This window comes from Schistocerca serialis, chromosome 2 (assembly GCF_023864345.2).
Source record: "Schistocerca serialis cubense isolate TAMUIC-IGC-003099 chromosome 2, iqSchSeri2.2, whole genome shotgun sequence".
NCBI classification, from domain to species: domain Eukaryota; kingdom Metazoa; phylum Arthropoda; class Insecta; order Orthoptera; family Acrididae; genus Schistocerca; species Schistocerca serialis.
Window position 1 is genome coordinate 601,242,042 of NC_064639.1, and position 17,713 is coordinate 601,259,754.

Consider the following 17,713-nt stretch of genomic DNA (forward strand, 5'->3'; position numbering starts at 1 on the left):
CATTTCAGAAGCCTAAGACACTGTCATCCAGAGTATGTTTAAAATGTAATGACTTGCAGACAGAAGTGACTGGCAGTGATAAATTATTCTCGAATACAACTTTGTACCAAATATAGTTATCAGTACCCCAAAGACTATCTGAAATGCCTAAACAAATCTTTATTTGGAATATCAGACACAGATGACACGAAAACTAAAGAACTGACATACCCTGCTTCGTAGTATTCTGGCTTGATTAATCAAGCAACATTATATTATTTCAAGTCAAAGGCATATTATTCGAATTATTTAGGGTGTAAGCTGAAAATCCTGCAACACATCTAGGAAAGTAGGTATAGCACTTACTGTTTTCAGTATATTTCTATTTTTATGTACTTTGTCGTGTAGCTAAACAGAAGTTCAGTTCAAAAAAATCAATATTAGGAGAAGAAAAATGAGCATAAGGGCTACAAAGCGCATACATTGATCTACAAACGTATCCCTTATTTAGGAACATTGAGTTTCAGTAACTTAGTCGCGACCATACAAATGTGAGATGCTAATAACGAAACTACTCAAAAAAGATAACGGAAAAAAATTTTTGCATGTGCGAACGTTTATGGGTTTAGATTCCAGGGCAAGAATAAACCTTGCAGTTGTAAAAAAAAAAAAATTGCAATTTTCCATTTACTTTAGTAATTTAGGAGTTATATTATCATGCTATGCTAACAGGCAACTGCAGATGTGTTGAATTCGTCTGATCTTATCCCTGTTCTGATTACTGGTAACATATGATAGGAGTCTCCAGAAAAGAAAATAGTACAGCTGGTCGTAGGGCTATTATTGTTAGGCGAATGTCGAACTGTTTGTGGACTTCAACGGATGTTTTGTGGGATAACAATGGAAGTGAAATCCTGCATCAGCTACCAGTATAACCTTGCTTTGAATTATTACAGGTGCTGTACGTGTCGTAAGTACAGACTGTCAGGGAACGTTCGCATGTGGAAATGCAGTTCGGTGATGTATCTGCAGTGGCAGCGCCGGTGTGGCACGGCAGTCAGGCGGCCGTACTACTATCACCGTTAGGCGGTAGAGGCAGAGTTTTCACAGCGGCAGGGGACTTCATCGTAGCTCACTCATTTGGCTCTAAATATTTGTAAATTATGTACAAAAACTTTCTCGTGAAGCACTCTACCTATTATTCAATACCAGATCAAAATCCCTACAGTACTTCTCGAAAATTTTGACAGATTATGTATCAACGTAAGTTTGTAATGGCAAAAAAGTATTTTTATGTGATACAATTTTTATCTTTGTCAAGGAGAGGTACCCTATTGGTTTTTAAGTGAGAGTTTGCGAGTATCAGAAACTGGCCATATCTATTGACTTCATTTACCAAGAAGCTTAAATTTTACGCCACCAAGGGACCATAGACCTTAGAACGTAACATGAATTTCAACTTGGTACCTCTAACGGTTTCTGAGAAAAAGGGGGCTTAAAGTCGGACAGACAGACAGACAACAACGTAATCCCATAAGGGTTCCGCTTTACATACTGAGATACGGAATCCTAAAAATGACTTTACTGCAAAACAGAATCACAAATACAGGTCTGTTATTTTAATAAAAAATCAGTCCAGGCCACAATAACTTTTTTTAAAAATTCGGCTAACAGACTTCAGTCTATGAGACCGTCCTCAGTCCAAAGGCTGCGGACGACGTAGGAGCCGGTGCGTGAGACGTGGAGCTGCTGCGAATACCGACTGATATCTGTTCCAGCTGTTGATGTTTGGAATTAAACAGCGGCTCCATCCCCTAACTCCTCCGGTTATCTGGAGCCTCTGTTCTAAGGATGTTATTATAGATCAAAACAGCACTCTTCAACGGTGGCCCTCTTGGCATCGTCCATTACAGGGGAGCGTTCCTGCAAATTACAGCTGGTCTGAAGCATTGTTGGTCGCATTCATGGTAGCAGATATTGTAGGCCATTCCATTCAGTTGGTACCTCCTTTTTGGATTAAGGTCTTGAGGAAGTGGGAGCTATGTACCCATACAGTGCTTTCTTAAAAGATGGACATATCACTTGTTTGACAAAACGTTCTGGGTTCTGGGTTCGAACCTCGCCATTGCTTAAACTTTGAATAAAAATCAGCAATGGCGACCGAAGACCTCTGGCATTAGAAGTAACCCTCGCTCTGCCAACGGCCTTATGAAATAGGGTGAAGAAACGGGCAGAGGTCAGGGCAGGAGTGGGAAACTGCCACTTCCTTGAATCAGCAATGAACAATGGCATGAGATTGCAGAAGGCAATGGAAGCAACTGCATTAACAACACATAATATGTATTCACAGGACATGTGGCCTGTCATGACGATCTCTGCATTGGCAAAAAACTCCAGACTAGTCCCCCATACAAATTTCTCGGATGAGACTGCCAAGGGGGAGATGACCACGAGAAAAAGATTGAATACCGAACGAAAGGGCAACTTTGTACAAGTCGGTGTGTGGAATGACAGAAGTATGAATGTGGTACAGAAGCTTGAAAATCTGAAAAGGGAAATTCTAAGGCTCAATCTAGATAAAGGGCGGATCAGTGAAGTGGAATGGAAAGACACAAGGATTTTTGGTCAGACGAGTATAGGGCAATGCCAACAGGAGCAGAAAATGGTACAGTGGGAGTAGGATTCGTTATGAATAGGAATGAGGGTTACTCTGAACAATTCAGCGAAGTAGTGTGGCACTGCAGCTCCTGGTAAGATAACGATCTAAATTCCAGAACTGATAAGATAAGAGGGTTAATTCCAGGAACTGATGAGATTAGGAAGTACCAGGTGACACACATGGTACCATATTACAGCTGAGGCAATTGAGAATTTCATATTTCATTGACGTCAGCATCTGCACTTCCTTAACTCCAAAGTCATTCCTGGACGCATGACATCGTGCCACATGTCGAGGTCAAGCAATGCAGGGCCTAACCACACCACTACACTTCTGCAAATTAAGCATGGAGCACCCACATGCCCCATACACCACAGACCACGCTCTATACCTCACGTCCCACATGCCTTGTGCCAACGTGTGCCACAAACTACACACCGCACCCAATGCCCCATGCACCACGCCCCATACCCTACATCACACACTCCACAACCCACACCAAACACCCCAAGCCCAGTGCCCACGCCCAGAGCCCAGTGCGCCCACGCTCGTTTGTGCCTCACGCCTTCGTTCTGCAGCTATGTTTGCATTACTGACTTCCAAAATTTGTTTAAGGACTGGACCACCAATCCTCACATCGGTAACTATGATCTGAAGCTATGTATTATTCGCCATTGAGTACTGGAACACACAGGTAGCATGTTTATTTTTACATTTTTGCTTAGAAATTATAACTAATGAAATATAAATTCTTATTTGTTGAAAAAGTATGTTTTACCCTAAATAGTATCCCACAAGCTCTGGAAACACAGATAAAGGTAAGGCCATTTTCACATTCTGCTTGCTTCTGTCACCAGCAAATCGTTGCAGTGGAGCAAACGAGTGCTTACAGCAGATAACTGCGCTGTAAAAACGATCAAAGTTCGATTTTCGTACCGCAACTTGTTACTGCCACCAATAAACGGCTACATGTTCATAAAAACACATCAGAATCGTAAATTAATAATTTTCCACATGTAAGAAATTGAAAAATTCTGAAAGGCTGAAAAAAGTGTGGGCAGTGCAAAGAACAGCAATATTTCACACTAAGAGTGCAAGACCTGGTCGAGGTTAATATATTAAAAATAAGTGAGGCTCAAATCACGTAATGTATCGAAAACTACGGCTACATTGTAAAATAAAGTATGAGTTAACCTGTACGTATACAATTATTCTCCAAATTAGTTGGCTGGTTGGACTGGAGAGTAAAGCGACCAAACTACAGGGCCATCAGTTCCTTTTTCCTCATGCAGACAGGTCGCGGGTTAAAACCATTCCCAAGAGCAGTCGGTGAAAGTAAAAAGCAATCAGCATATATATATCTGTTCTCCAAATTAGTGCCCAAAATTCTGAAATATGTACCCCAATATTAATAACAGCTGACATTTGAGAATATAGGCCCAATAATTCATGTCGTTCAACTAACCTAATCGCACTTGCAACAACAATAAAAATACAAATTAGCTAAAAAAATTTGACGCTAAGCAGGTAAATAGACAGACTGCCTATTATTCAAAACATAATATTTCAGCATTTAAATTGTTCTGAAGCACCACTTTAAGAGGGAGAAAGGTAAATACATCGTGTTAATCATTAGAAATATATACAGGGTGTTACAAAAAGGTACGGCCAAACTTTCAGGAAACTTTCCTCACACACAAAGAAAGAAAATATGTTATGTGGACATGTGTCCGTAAACGCTTACTTTCCATGTTAGAGCTCATTTTATTACTTCTCTTCAAATCACATTAATCATGGAGTGGAAACACACAGCAACAGAACGTACCAGCGTGACTTCAAACATTTTGTTACAGGAAATGTTCAAAACGTCCTCCGTTAGCGACGATACATGCACGCACCCTCCGTCGCATGGAATCCCTGATGCGCTGATGCAGCCCTGGAGAAGGGCGTATTGTATCACAGCCGTCCACAATACGAGCACGAAGAGGCTCTACATTTGGTACCGGGGTTGCGTATACAAGAGCTTTCAAACGCCGCCATAAACGAAAGTCAAGAGGGTTGAGGTCAGGAGAGCGTGGAGGCCATGGAATTGGTCCGCCTCTACCAATCCATCGGTCACCGAATCTGTTGTTGAGAAGCGTACGAACACTTAAACTGAAATGTGCAGGAGCTCCATCGTGCGTGAACCACATGTTGTGTCGTACTTGTAAAGGCACATGTTCTAGCAGCACAGGTAGAGTATCCCGTATGAAATCATGATAACTTGCTCCATTGAGCGTAGGTGGAAGAACATGGGGCCCAATCAAGACATCACCAACAATGTCTACCCAAACGTTCACAGAAAATCTGTGTTGATGACGTGGTTGCACAATTGCGTGCAGATTCTCGTCAGCCCACACATGTTGATTGTGAAAATTTACAATTTGATCACGTTGGAATGAAGCCTCATCCGTAAAGAGAACATTTGCACTGAAATGAGGATTGACATATTGTTGGATGAACCATTCGCAGGAGTGTACCCGTGGAGGCCATTCAGCTGCTGATAGTGCCTGCACACGCTGTACATGGTACGGAAACAACTGGTTCTCCCGTAGCACTCTCCATACAGCGATGTGGCCAACGTTACCTTGTACAGCAGCAACTTCTCTGACGCTGACATTAGGGTTATCGTCAACTGCACGAAGAATTGTCTCGTCCATTGCAGGTGTCCTCGTCGTTCTAGGTCTTCCCCAGTCGCGAGTCATAGGCTAGAATGTTCCGTACTCCTTAAGACGCCGATCAATTTATTGCTTCGAACGTCTTCCTGTCGGGACACCTTCGTTCTGGAAGTCTGTCTCGATACCAACGTACCGCGCCACGGCTATTGCCCCGTGCTAATCCATACATCAAATGGGCATCTGCCAACTCCGCATTTGTAAACATTGCACTGACTGCAAAACCACGTTCGTGATGAACATTAACCTGTTGATGCTACGTACTAATGTGCTTGATGCTAGTACTGTAGAGCAATGAGTCGCATGTCAACACAAGGATCGAAGTCAACATTACCTTCCTTCAATTAGGCCAACTGGCGGTGAATCGAGGAAGTACAGTACATACTGACGAAACTAAAATGAGCTCTAACATGGAAATTAAGCGTCTGCGGACACATATCCACATAACATCTCTTCTTTATTTGTGTGTGAGGAATGTTTCCTGAAAGTTTGGCCGTACCTTTTTGTGACACCCTGTATATGTCGCCATTGATTGAAAGTAACTGCTATTATTATAACTGACTCATTCTTACGGGGAACTGAGTAGAGTAACAGCATTTCGACTATTATTAGAAATTCCCTGCCGTAATGCTGCTGTAACCGCATTACTTTGTTTCTGTTTTCCGTGTATTACGACACTGATATCTTACTCTTTACCAACCGCCACTGTCGTGCTGTCGCACTGCAGTAATGGGGTTCCGTAATTTGTAATTGAAAGGCCGAACATGAACGGTGTGACTGGGCACTCAATATTAGACGTACATTTCGGGTGTAGCAGCAGCACAGATTGGCAGAATCTCTAATGTCATTTTCGGTTGTGACCGACTAAGTTTTAGAACACATCTACATATCTGTATGTTATAGAGAATAACATAACTTTGTTGTGTATTGCCTGTGATATCGACTCTTAACATTGCGTTTGGAAATGTCACATCTCTCACTGCTACTGTGTTTGGTCGTCTTTCTCTCTTGATTATATACAGTCCAATTTAAGCGATGTATCGTTAAAAAGCACCTTATTTCCTCCCTTCGTAATACTACACTTGACTTGTGCGTGTGTTTGGGCTGTGTACTTGATTTTCGGTATGTATAGTTTCGCGAAATACTGCTGCTCGGATTGAGTACACAATTTACGCATTTAATAACTACTGAAACGTAACTTAGCATTTTGCGACGCATTTTAGAATATTGCGACTACTTACATGTGTAAAATAATATAGAAAATATTATCTCTAAAGGCTTTAGACGCCTTACGTGATTGAAAAATACTGTTATTCTACTCAGTTTACTTTCAATCAGTGGCGACATATATATTTTTCCTTGCGATTAACACGATGCATTAGCTTTCTCCCTCTTAAGTGGTGCTTCAGAACAATTTAAATGCTGAAGTAGTGTGTTATGACTTACACGAATAATGGGAAGTCTGTTTATTTACCTGCTTAGCGTCGAATGTTTTTTAGCTAAGTTGTATTTTTTTGTTGTTACAAGTGTGATTAGGTTAGTTGAACGACATCGAATTATTGGGCCTACGTTCCCAAATGTAAACTGGGGTAAATGTCTTAGAATTTTGGCCACTAATTTGGAGAATATGTGTATATGTGCAAATGAACTCATACTTTTACAATGTTCTGACATCACATTACTTGATTTGAAGCCGGCCGCTGTGGCCGAGCGGTTCTAGGCGCTTCAGTCCGGAACCGCGCTGCTGCTACGGTCGCAGGTTCGAATCCTGCCTCGGGCATGGATGTGTGTGATGTCCTTAGGTTGGTTAGGTTTAAGTAGTTCTAAGTTCTAGGGGACTGATGAGCTCAGAAGTTAAGTCCCATAGTGCTCAAAGCCATTTGAACCATTTGAACTTGATTTGAGTCTCACAGCGTTTTTTTAATACACTAACCTCAACCAGATCTTGCACAATCAATGTAAAACATCGCAGTTCTTTGCACTGCCTCCACACTTTACAGAAATTTCAGAATTTTTCGGTATCTTAGATGTGGAAAATAATTAATTTACTATTCTGATCTGTTTTTGTAACCATGTAGCCATGAATTGGTGACAACAATAAGTTGCAGTACTAAAATCTAACTTTGATCGATTTTACGGTGCAGCTATATGCTGGTGGCAGTAAGTACTCGTTTGCTTCACTGCAACGATTTGTTGCTGACAGAAGCAAGCAGAATGTGAAAGTGGACTTGCCTTTATCGACGTTTCCAGAGCATATGGGATAGTATTTAGGGTAGAAATTCCATTTCATTATTTATAATTTCTAAGCAAAAATAAATAAATAAATAAATGCTATCTACGTGTTGCAGTATTCAATGGCGAATGATACATAGCTACAGATCAAAATTACCAGTGTGAGGATTGGTGGGCCAGCCATTGAAAATGTGAGCTGATGGTACATTAATAGCCAATGTAACCACCAGAATGTTGAATGCAAACATTCAAACGTGTATGTATTGTGTTGTACAGGAGCCGGATGTCAGTTCAAATGGCTCTGAGCACTATGGGACTTAACTTCTGAGGTCATCACTCCCCTAGAACTCAGAACTACTTAAACCTAACTAACCTAAGGACATCACACACATCGATGCCCGAGGCAGGATTCGAACCAGCGACCGTAGCAGCAGCGCGGTTCCAGACTGGAGCGCCTAGAACCGCTCGGCCCCACCGGCCGGCCCGGATGTCAGTTTGTGGGATGGTGTTCCATGTCTGTTGCACCTGTTCGCTCAATACAGAGACGATTAATACTGCTTGTGGATGACGCTACAGTTGTCGTCCGACGATGTGCTCGATTAGAGACAAATCATCTTGTGATCGAGCAGACCAAGGCAACATGTGGGCAGTTTGTATAGCATGTTGGGCTATAACAGCGGTATGTGGGCGAGCGTTATCCTGTTGGAAAACACCCGCTGAAATAACAGCATAACAGATCGAATCACCAGGTTTTCGCGCAAATTTGCAGTCTGGATGCTTGGGATAAGCGCGAGAGTGCTATAACCGCGAGAGTGCTCCTGCTGTCATACGAAATCACATCACATACCATAACTACAGTGTGTTTAGGCCGCAGATAGGTTTGTTTTTGCAGGCCCCCACCTGACCTCCTTCTAACCAAAACAAGCCCCAAAAAATGTATAAGTTCTATGGGACCAAACTGCTGAGGTCATCTGTCCATAGGTCTACTCACTACTTAATCTAACTTAAACTAACTTACATTAAGGACAACACACACACCCATGCCCCAGGGAGGACTCGAACCTCCGACGGGGAGAGCCGCGCGAACCGTGTCAAAGCGCACAAGACCGCACGGCTACCCCGCGCGGCGCAACACAAGGTCATCACTGGCAAGGAGGCAGGACCAGCTTTCGTCAGAAAACGCAACAAATCTCTACCCTGCCCTCGAATAAGCTCACCCCTGACACCGCTGAAGTCGCAGTTGGCAGTGGTTTGGGGACGCTTCAGGGCGTCTGGCTCGGAGCTCTCTTTGAAATAACGGACCTGTAACAGTTCGCTGTGTCACTGTCGTGCCAACTGCTACTTAGATTAATGCTATAGATGCAGATGAGCCAGAGCCATACGCACTCTCTAGGCAGTGCCACGTGGTTGTCCGGAGCCCGGTCTTCTTGCGACCATACATTCTCGCGATCCCCGCTTCCAGCAGCCATATACATTCCGCCAAGTCTTTCTGTAGTATCATAGAACGAGCATCCAGCTTCTCTCAGTCCTGTTACACACCTCAGTTGGGTGTTGGTAAAGGCGTCTTTATTGCTTTAAAACATTCTTGACTGACATAACTCACCACGTTCAATATCAAAGCTAATTATCGCTCTCGACCACTGCAGCTTGTATTTAAAGCAAACCTGATTTGCATCCTCATAGTGGCACTACTAGCGCCATTTCATGAAACTGGCCTGGAATCTGAAAAGACATTATCCTGTTTTGTAGATGTACGAACACGCCTACCATACTTCTTGGTTTTCAGATTTATTTCTTTATTTTTTGTGTCCGTGTATTCCGATTTCGTATATTCGTTTACTACGTGTACAGTATAAATAGTAAACATTAAGAGTTGTACTAAAAAATAGCATGCTAGAAAATTTTACCTGTAGATAATCTCTAAACAAGTTGATCATCTCCTCATTATAATGTACGTTATTGCCGAAGGTAATGGATATCTATTAATTTTAGATCGAGTATTTGCTGTTAGGTGGTGTTTGTTGAACGTTTCGTTTCATGTTTTGTCAGGCGTCAATAATAATGAAGAGAAAACGATTACTTACCTGAAATTGCGACCACAGTGGTACGCCACTTACTCATGTCTTCCCCCAAATGTAAATTTCTGAGTGCTTCGATGATGTGTATGGAATTTTCCATCGACGCCAAGGAGAAGCCGTGGAACAGTTTATATAGTTTTGAAATTGTAGTCAATGTGATGTGAACTGATATCTGAAAATAAATGCAGAAATCGGAAATGTAGCGGTGAATATCTCTCCGGAATGTCTCTCTAGAATGTCAACCGACGATTTGTAATGTACCCTACGGGTGAAAGGTGTAAACAGATAAGCTCACCGTACAAAATGTTAGTCACCTCTTTAAGACACCACACTGCTCGCTTTGAAGTGCTGTGGATGGTTTACAATTGGTACTAGGCAGTTCAGTAAACATTCGCCGTGGACATACTTGAAAGCCATGGAAGTGAAATAGTGTATATGTGCCAGTCGATTATTTGAAATCAGTACAATAAGACTGGTAGCAGTGAAGTTGTGACAGAATAAGTGAAACGAGCTATCATGTTTGTACGTGCTCTGGGCCACAAACGTGAATGAGGTTGTTCTATTTGTTGTATCAGCGGCGAAAGTTTAACGTGTTCACAAGGAATTCTGTACCACTTGTAGCCATGAAACACAGAGTAAGAAGGGCGATCATAAACATGTCCTAACCGATAGGGACTGGAAATGGTCGTCATTTCCTGACAGTGACTCTTCTTCAAACCAAATACAAACTAATGATGTCGGTGACAGCACGTCCATCTCAACCAGTTTCCGTGATAACCCTGTGGACACAAGATAACTGCATGAAATGCACATTTATAGCTAGGTAGCTTTCAAGAAGCCTTTGCTCATAGCGCAACGTAAGGATGAACGTTTTTACTAGGGCAAACAAAGGACAAACTGCTCATTGGCTGACTCGAGGTGTGTAGTGTGGACCCACGGAGCGTGATTTTGCCTCTTTTCAGATGATACAAGGCACTGGCTTCGCAGGTGGACCTATGATTTTGCAATTTTTGGAGGTGTTTTCGTACCATGCTTTTGACCCACTCATTGAGGCTACCGTGAACATGAGTCAATGTATTAGTTCCAACATTCTCGGTGACCAAGTATCGCCATTTCTTTTTCATCATGAGTGTGTTGCGAACACCCCAGGCTTCCTGTATGTCAGCAACCGTGTTTACGTGGCTGTTCCAGTACATTGCTTGTACGGCGAGCAGTGCGACACCATATCATTATTGTACTTCGACTGGCACGCTAAATCACCCGAACTAAATCTCTTAGCAAATGTTTTGGGCCATTTAGAACAACAGGTGAAACGTGGCAATCATTATCACCGTTATCTGGTAGCTCTGCATCATGTAATCCTAAAGAATACGGATATCGTTCCAGTACAGCGCCCAGGCTCCATGCAGTCAGTTCGTTGAGCCAAATGAGGTTCTACTCAATGTTACGCCCAAGCAGTTTGGTTATGGCATACCTGAAACCTTGTAGACTCTCCTCTTCGCCGAACTGAGGGCATTATCAAGCTTAGATGCCTTGTTACATACAGGTAATTTTAGCGAGATGTGCCCTGAGTGAGTAATTTTTGTCCGATGAACTTACATTGAAAATAATAGAAGGGAAGTAAGATTATCATTCACACTGTAAGAAGTCAGATGTTCAGATTTCGGAATTGTTGATGTTACTGGTTAACACCATAATCTTTCCGACAAGACTGTAAGCAGGTGTACTCGATGTCAGAAACATGAGAGGTCCACTGCCTTGTCGAACGCCATTAGATTTTCAAAGCTGTAAGTTCCAGAAAATTCAACAATTAAATCTGCGCCTTCACTTAACAACCGAGAGCAGCGGCATTTGCATAGAGTTGTCAGTGCTAAAAGACAAGCAGCACTGTGCGCAATAACCACAGAAATCAATGTGAAATGTACAACGAACGTATCCGCCAGGACAGTGCCGCAAAATTTGGCATCAATGGACTATGGCGCCTAATGACCGATGTGAGTGCCTTTTGCTAACAGGACATCACCTGCAGCATCTCTCACGGACTCCTGAACACATCGGTTGGGCCACAGACGACTGCAACACAGTGGCCTGGTCAGATGAGCCCGGATTTCAGTTGATAAGAGATAATGGTAGGGTTCGAGTGTGGTGCAGACCCCACGAAGCCATGGACCCTGTTGTCAACAACGGACTGTGCAAGCTGGTGGTGGCTCCATAACGGTGTGGGCTGTACTTGCGTGTTCACCGGATCGTCTGGTCTAAATAGACCGATCATTGACTGGAAATAGTTATATTCGGCTACTTGCAGGGCATTTGCAGCCATTCATGGATTCGTGTTTTATGGATGATAATGTGCCATGTCACCAGGCCACAATTGTTCGCAATTGGTTTGAAGAACATTCTGGATAATTGGAGCGAATGATTTGGCCACCCAGATCGCCCGACACGAATCCCATTCAACATTTAGAGGGCATAATTGAGAGGTCAGTTCACGCAGATAATCCTGCACCAGCAACACTTCGCAATTATGGACGGCTGTGGAAGCAGCATGGCTCAGTATTCCTTCATGGAACTTCCAACAAATTGTGGAGTCCATGCCACATCGAGTTGCTGCACTAGGCCTGGGAAAAACAGATCTGACACGATATTAGGAGGTATCCCGTGACTTTTGTCACTTCAGTGTATGAAATGTGTTCAGAGATGAAAAACATTTTTTTAGATGTAGCAGTGGTCCCGATAAAGGCAGTAAATGACGTATCCTCAGGCTTTCGGTTGCAATGACAGCTACCACGAACACAGGTGTGTCCGGCAGGTTGCTGAAGCTCTAACCCACTGATGACACTACCTCATGAAGATCGAAACCAGATATCCCAGACAACTTCAACACACTAGTTTGTCGTCTGGGGCACCTTCTGCAGCCACCACATCATGTGAGGCACCAGCCTCACTGCCACTGTTGTGAGAATTGGCATCAACAACGCTGCAATGCAGGACTACTTCGCATCTGTGAATCATATGTCGAACGAACAACGAGCAGCCGCCCTTCTACCGGGCAGGTATTTAGGACAACGTCTGGCCTCTATGCAGTCATTTCAGTTCACTGAAGGAAATGAGGATCTATTCATCACAGTATCCCAGCAGACACACAGTTATAGCTACCATGACACCTTGAACATGACGCCTCTGCAGCCACAGCGAATCACCAGCTGTCAGTAATGAGCTTCAGCCTCCAGACCATTCACCTCCATGGATTCTGGGCGTCAAGACTTAGCATCCAGCGGTGCTTATTGACTTTTTCGATTGTGTTTAAGCACAGCTGTTCTCATAGGGGCCTTTGTGGACTTCGACTTTTACTGTTTACATCAGCAATGACTGAGGTCACACCAGTTAGATTTAGTTCTAAAATTTGGTGTTTTTTTAACAAAGTTAAAGAGAGAATTCTTCAGTATGAGGTATCGACCAAGAAGATCAATTCTTTGTGCTTTGTACATCTTGCCTCTTGCTGCATCTGTGGACTTTAGCAGTGAATCACTTCCTTTATGTTTCTTAAAATAAAGTGCTTACAGTGCTACATCTACCTGGGAATTTTCTATTGCATCGCGAACTTGTATAAGTTACATAGGAAAATTATTGTATTGATGTCTCGTCGATGATGTGGTCATTGGAGACTGCACACAAGCCTAGACTGTAGGAAAGTTGTGGAAGCAAATTGGCTGGGCTCTTTCAAAGATATCTTCTCAACATTACTCTTACCCAGTTTAGAGAGATCATGAAGAACCTAAATATGTGTGACTGGACAGGGATTCGAACCTCCATTCTCTCAAATATGAACGAAATGTCTTATCACTGTACCAACCTGCACATTTATGGTTTATGTTTTAATTGTGTAGTGTCACTGTACACATTTACTAGGTTTCAATACATTCAACATACAATTTTTAAAATAATTCTGTTCTCTTGTAGGATCATATAATCGTGTGAAGTGGAGTGTTTATGAAGTGATTTCATCATATTTGGTAGGAATGGGGCAATTTCCCATTTGGTTATCATTATTTAATCATACAATTGCTTCCTTGAATCATTTAAGAAGATTACTCCATAATTTGTGAATGGGGAAAATCTGTTTTTGTATTTCTTCATCATAATGTTGTTGACAGGACATTAACCTTTTTCCTTCTTTCCATTCTTCTGAGCTTACAGGATGTACCTTGTTCCATCTGAACTCGTATCGTGTACCAAATATACCACCCAAATATTCTTGATGCAGAGGTACTTAGAATTTTGTTTGGTGAAAATATGCAGTTTATTCATTTGCCATATAAGTATAAGAAAAAATGGGAATATTGTGTTCTACTTGTGCAGGAGCTTTGCATTGTTATGGCACCTGACTTCTGGTTTCAATTACATTTGTCGTGTACCCTCTGAAAAACTAAAATGAAACAGTGGTGCTGCAACCAGAGTTATTTGTCTGTAACCCAGGTTGGGTAAGAAATTTTCATTCTTATGTTTAATAAGTAGTAACTTATACTTCCTCATAATCAGATCATACACCAATATTTGTACAGCATTTATCCTGTGGGCAGTATTTTACGCAGGAAGGGTAGAGAGCTTGATGTATGTATGCACCATTATAACAGTGGAAAAGGCGAGTGTTTCACCCAAAAATCTGACAACACTCAGCCACACTATGCTCGGCGCTTCAACAGTAAAAAATACTGTGTATGGGTTGCCAGCCAGATCACGTTACCATGAATTCATCTATTATGTTGAAAGGTAAAGTTTACGACTAATATGACTCCATTCAAGAGGAGCAAGCAGTTTATCATCGCACAGCCTTATCATCAACTTTCCTTCGATTTCATTTTTCATTCCTACGAACACTATGAAGTATCTCTTTTGGCATACAGTCACTACACTCATATACACTATAGTGTTATGTATCTGAGAAATGATGCACAAGATTAATTTAGTGATTTCCTTGTAATTATCAAGTATGATGTGATCACACAGAGATCAACTTATTACATTTCTGTGGCACAACATAGTTTATGGGATGTTTTTCTTACTGATAGCTGTTCACAGAATACTCTAATAAACTTTTTTTGCCATTGTCTCATGTAATATTATTTTCTTCATTAATAATTAATTTCATGTACATTACTCCTAAATGGGGTTTTGTGAACTAGGCATCAGATTTTTGAGAGATTAATGACTAATTTTGTTTAACTGCAGTACACAGAAATCAAGTTAGCCTAGACCTACATCTCAGATTTCATCTGAATGAAGTGTTACATCCAGTCTGACAAGTCAAGTTTAGTGAAATACAATCCCCAATATCACTCTGTGTCATGGAGCATTACAATCATCTAATCTTGATGGCTTATGGTCCTACTGAGCAGTAAAATACTTATTTATAAGTATCTGCTTTTGCCCATACCACACATTTGCAAGCAAAAAAGTACACACAAGAAAAAATTCGTCCTTAAAAAATCTGAAAATTGTTAGTGAATACCATGTTTGCTGCAGTATTCTACAATCACCTTCTACTGAAATTCAGGAAAGATTAGGATGCACATCCAACTACAAAGAAAATGTAGAAAAATTAGTAAGAAAGGAAAGTCATTGAAGAATAAAACCAAGCAAATAATTCATATGGTCAATATATGTAATATTTAATGCAACAGACTTCAGACAAATAATTTACAAACTGCTGCTTAAATAATGTATATTTTCAACTGAAATCAGTTTATACAAAAAGAAAATAAAACAATATACAACAATAATTTCAACAAATGTATGAGTACATAACAAAATGATGGTTAATGGTGTTGCAAATGAATACTGATTAGTTGTAGAATATGCTGTATTACCTCAAATCAGTCTTTGTCAAATATTGACATTTTAGATACTTGATTATAATTGACTCTATTGAAGAAAATAGTACCACTGTAGCTTTTGGTTGTATGTCTGATATTATAACAGTGTAACTAAAACAATTATTGTATCTAAAAAATTATAGGAAGGGCTGACAATAATTTCACAAATATACATATTATGCTACTAAAGGAATTCTGTTTCCAAAGTAGTGAGTGGCGTGTTTCAGGGAAAACAAGTATACCTTTCAATTTTATGAAAAAGTAGTTGAAATTTTGCCCTTATATGATATGCTTTTGAAATGCAGATGAAAATAGTTACCATCTGCAAGTGACCATTAATTTAATACAGCTATTGACCATTGAAGTATATCTTGTAGAATACAGTTGTGTAATATACATATGTATATATTAGAGCTTCCTGAATTTAAGCACTCAAACTCTGAATGAGAGTCACTAGAGTTGTATATTCTGAAATAAATAACACATTAAAACAGTTAAATAAACAACTAATAAGACAATGAGTATGCTTCTTTGATACTACAGCTATAAATAAAAATATGACCTTTGCAGTTTCAGTATCATTTGCATTAACTTTGTGCTGATGTGAGGAGTGAAATGAAGTTGTGATTTTACATTGTTGATTCTTAAGTATATTACATCCCTACCAATGATCTATCAGTTTTAATGTTTAAGTAATAAAGCAGTCATTTTATACTGAAATGACTGCTAATTAATCTTAAATCTGAACTCCCATTAACCAGATCCCTCATGATGCTAATATTATAATTTACCATTTGTCAGCCTGTTCACAGATAAAATATACCTTCCAAGCTATACAGACAGTGTTCAGTTATAATGCACAACCATCATTGTACTAAATATATAGTGATAGAAGTACAGAGCAAGAGAAATTAGTAAACATATTTTACACAATAAATACATAATTAATAACTTTGTTAGGTCTAAAGAAGGACGGAAAGATAGAGAAGGAAGTGGCAATACTAATCACAGTCGTTATCCAACAGGATAGAAAAGGAAGAAAAATGTTTGTACGAAGGAAAATGCAGTGCTTTCAGGAAAAATCCCTAAAAATGGCAGAGACAAATGGAAATAACATTATTTCTGAAGTAATATTACTTATCATTGTAAATATTCGTTCTATAACATAGCATAATAGCTTGTTATCGTACTATTTAATGATTTTTGGTTCCAATAGAGAATATTTTATAATATCGTATCCTTACTCAACTTACACCTGCCAGGAGTCTTTGCGAGGTAGTGCACTATTTTAAAGGAAAACTAGTGTTTGCATTTGACAAATGTTTAGAACCTTGCACTGCTTTTACCTCAAAGTAAAATACAAATATAATTGCACAACAGAAAAGGAAACTCGACTAAGGCTTGGAACGTTCTTTAAAAACATTTGTAAAGTCAAAAATCAAATCTTACGGTGCATCATATATTTTTATTTGTCATCATTTAGTTTATAAAACTTACACTTCTTGCGAAATATTCACACTAAAATATGAGGACGGATGCTTCTGCACACCTTTCTTAGTTATATTTAAACGACTCAGATACTTCCGTATGAATCGAAGAATATACAAACTTATAGGCAGTTTAAGTACTTCGTCAACAGCATTATGTCCAAATTCGTTAACAGTTTAGGAAAAAAGCAAAACTATCAGGTCTAAAACTACTTTTGAAAGACTGGCAACAACTATTTCCATTTGTTAAAGAGAGGGCGCCTTGTTTCTGTTCGTAAAAATAAATTTTTCAAAACATTTGTCTAAATCAAATGAGAAGCGTGAATTAATCACATCTTTTTGACACTGTACTGCATAAAATTACTGGTGCTTCTTTGTTTGCAAAATAATAATGATTTCTTCAGTTACCTAATATTAGCTGTAGTGCAGAGCCTTATAAAATTTCAGTAACCCTCCATAGAGCACATTCTGTTCAGTTATTGTGAATATGAAGAAATATTTCAATATGGCTGGTGTTGTGTTGAATATATAAAATATTTACACCAGTTGAGAATCGTAGAAAAATTAAAAGTAGTATATGAAATGCTGGCTATTCGTACAAAAGCGTCCTAGAATTCCTAAAACGAAGAAATTCACATTCTAGGCTGTGCGGTGTGATCAGGTAACTTAGTAGGCAAAATCTAGGATTATT